Here is a 3,533-nt window from a genome sequence, read left to right as displayed (position 1 = left end):
CAACAAATTCCACGGAAATGTGATGAACATGGCACAGAGACCACGAAAGGATACTTGTTTACAGCATGAGAGATGAAAGGAGAAGGCAGAGTGTTCCATTGTTGCACCTCAGGTGAGAAGGTGGGTGTTAATGACTCGAATTTTCCATGACTCTGTGCATGTCCATGAATGACTATTGATTTGAGATTAAGCTTTAGCAAGAAGGTGAATTCACAGATGTGGAGTCTGCTAGTAATGAGGATAGACTGCAATTAGTGAAAGATCTGCCCCTCACTGGACTTGAGCCCAGACCACGATAAGGATGGAAAGAGAAACAACCAACAAGGTGGGACAGGGCGGTTGCTGGAAACCTCATCTCAGGAGATGAACACGTTCCCAGAGTTCCTCCCTGAGAGAATCTCTCCTCCACCAGTCTCTGCCACCTCCTTTTTACAAACATATTTGCAATCTTCTAACCACGGCTGGTTTGAGTGACTTGAGTTGTCAGGTCTGATTTTGTTCTCTGAAAGTCAATTTTTATTTTTAATCCCTCCAGTTGCTCCACAGAGCTGACAGCTCCCTGCAGCGTGTGAGATGTGCCACAGCCAGGGAAGATCTTGGGGAAGAAAAGAGGACCATTTTCAGGAACGAAGCAGCTTGTGTGGATTTCCTGACAGCCTGGACTAATTGTCTTTTCTTCTGTTCTCTACGCTAAGAGTATTTATATGGGAACAACCCAGAGGCTGTAAGTTTCCAGGTTGATTCTTCTGGCTGATTAGCCCTCCTGAAATCCTCATCCCACATTGATGATGCCACAGTAGTTTCCATAGCAAACATGGGGATGTCAGAGCATGGGGGAGGGGTTCTGGTGGGGAAATCAGAGCTGGAGCCCTTCTTGAGTCCTTTCTCTAGTTAACCCCACAGCGAGAGTCAGGTGAGAGGGAGGCGGAAAGGGGAGAAGGGCATGTGTCCCATACTCATCAGTCTCACTTGTCCGTTCCATTTTTCAGTAGTGGGATGCTCTATTTTTTTTTTTTTTTGCCATGTGGTCTGCAGGATGGCCAAATGTTGATAATGTTCAGAGGACATGGGTGGTTTCTGTATTATTTATTATTGTTTATTATTTATTTTCTTCTTTATCCCCAAGGTCTCATACCATGAAAGCACTCAAGCGTACAGCCCATCAGTCAGCAAACATTTATTGAGCATCTCCTATGTGCACCAGCCCTATGCTAAGTACTAAGGACATGGAAGTGAACAGACTGGATGCGGCTGCTGTTCCTGTCAACATTCTAGAAGTAGTAATTAAACAAATACTCTGACACATAGTGTTCTAGCTGCTATCAAGACAAGAGTTATGAAGGAGACATTTGGAGGGGGGTCATTATAAGAGAACCTAATCTAGGTTGGGGATTCCAAGAAGTCTTCCTGGTGGAGATGGTATTTACATTGACAATAGAAATGCGAACGAGAACTGACCAGGTGGAAATTGAGGATTCCCAGCTGAGGGGAATAACTTGTACAAAGGTCCTGTGGCAAAGAGGCAAAGTTATGATCTTAAAGATTATCTTTACATACCCTGTTCCCTATTTTATAGATAAAAAATCTGAAGGGTAGCGATTTGCCCAAGGTCAGACAGAAGCAAGACTAGGAATGGATTCTGAGAGCCCATTCCCAATTTAGGTCTTTATCACAGACTGTCATCAGGCCTCTTAGCTCCAAGCTTCTCCCAATTTCTTTCTTGGATCACAAGTGATCTACTTGACTTCTCTTCCCTCAATTCCCAGCCCTGGATGCGACTTGGAGGTGAGTCATTGAGGACTTGTGAAATAATAAGAAATGTATATATTGGTCTCTGTCCCAGGTCCTGAAATAGGGCTCTAGTAATTTTCTAAGTGATAGGAATATTGGAAGCACCTATTTTTCTCTAATAGTTGGTCTGTGAACCCAGTCCTTGACACAGGGTTCCTAAATTCTGGGTGATAGGATTGTCTTTTGTTCTAATGAGGTGACTCTGGATGGGCTCCTGGATAGCTCCTGAGTGAGTGGGACTGGTCACAAGAAAGATCAAACCATCATTAAAAGTTTAGGACTTTCATCCCCACCCTCCATTTTCCATGAAGGGAAGTGGGATTGGAAATGGGTATAATAAATGTTCAAGCTTACATCATGAAGCATCCGTAAAAATCCCAAAAGGATGGTGTTTGTAGAACTCCCCAGGTGGTGAACAAACCCATGTACCAGGAGGATGGAAACATGGAAATCCATGTTTCCAACTCCATGGGGAAAGAAGTTCCTGCATTCAGGACCCTTCCAGACCTCACCCAATGCATCTCTTCATCCAGCAGTTTATCTGGATCCTTTATCATATAATAAGCTAGTAAATGTAAGTAAGCATTTCCCTGAGTTCTGTGATCTGTTCTAGCAAATAATCAAATTTAAAGGGGGTGGATCATGAGAACCTCCAACTTGTAGTCAAGTTGGACAGAAGGTGTGGATAACCTGAGGAACCTACTGCTTGCCATTGGCATCCAAAGTGAGAGGTAGTTAGGGTGAATCTTGTGGGACTGAGCCCTTAACCTGTGGGATCTGGGGTTATCTCCAGATAGATAGCATCAGAATTAAGTTGCAGGACACTTGGCTGCTCTGCTTGGTGTGGGGGAAAAACCTACACGTGTAGTGTCCAAAGTGTTGTGGGTGTGATTGCAGTGTGAGAATAAAGCAGAAAAGCATGGTTTTCTTCATGTAGAAATGTTCTTCAGGGATGGGCAAGAGAGGAGAGACCTTTGCCCCTGGACTTGTGCTGTCCAAGGCCGTGCACATTACCAGGCTGATGACAGCATGGGAAGTGGAACCAGGGGTGCCTGTGAGGCCGCATTCTCACAGCATCTAAGCTCATCCCCTCCTGCCCATGGCCTTACTGAAGGCCCTGTAGGGGCCCAGGTGCAATTTCCTTCAGTGAGAAGTGTCAAGCCCCTTGGTTGGAGGCCTTGCCAGAACAGTCCTATAGGACTTGGGGGCGGGGTGAGTTGTCTAGAGGATGAAGGGTCTCCAGCGAAAGACAGACACAGATTTCAGGGGGGCCACGGAGCCCCTCAGAAGATTCTGCTAGATCTTAGACATCTTCCAGTCCTCCTTGGTTGCTCTACGGATGAGGAGCCTGAGGCCCAGAGATCGGAAGAAGTTTATCCAAGCCCACACAGCAGCTCAGAGTCACTAAGAGCGGGGGTCCTGCATCCTGCTCTAGGACTCTTAGCATCTTTGAAGCAGAGGACTATGGGAGACTCCATTGACCATAGTGCTGAGAGTGGTGCCACCACCCCTCAGTATATGCAGTAGATAGAGATGGACCATTCAGCACTTCAATCAGATTCTGATCACACTGGAAGAGCAGAAGAGGCAACAGAAAACAAAAAATACAAAAAATAGACTTGGGAGATAGTTCTATGGGCAGCATCCTCAGCCTTTCTCCACGGACACAAATGTTATCCAGACAAGGAGGCACCGAGTCACCATCTGTGTGTCCTGAGTGTGTGTCCCTGACACACATCACC

General features: G+C 45.9%; 1 long non-coding RNA gene across 1 annotated transcript; it reads left to right on the top strand.

Moving 5' to 3' along the window:
• The first annotated feature begins 824 nt into the window (after positions 1–824).
• Positions 825–1,301, top strand: LOC145525619 (uncharacterized). The gene is made up of 2 exons (XR_014068327.1): positions 825–913; positions 1,127–1,301. It is a non-coding gene; the product is annotated as an uncharacterized LOC145525619 (long non-coding RNA).
• The last annotated feature ends 2,232 nt before the right edge of the window (positions 1,302–3,533 follow it).

The sequence above is a fragment of the Giraffa tippelskirchi genome, chromosome 11 (genome assembly GCF_054371585.1).
Source record: "Giraffa tippelskirchi isolate mGirTip1 chromosome 11, T2T-mGirTip1v1.2.pri, whole genome shotgun sequence".
Classification (NCBI taxonomy): Eukaryota; Metazoa; Chordata; class Mammalia; order Artiodactyla; family Giraffidae; genus Giraffa; species Giraffa tippelskirchi.
The sequence above is the reverse complement of the archived record's forward strand: the minus strand, read 5'-3'. Positions and strand labels throughout refer to the sequence as shown.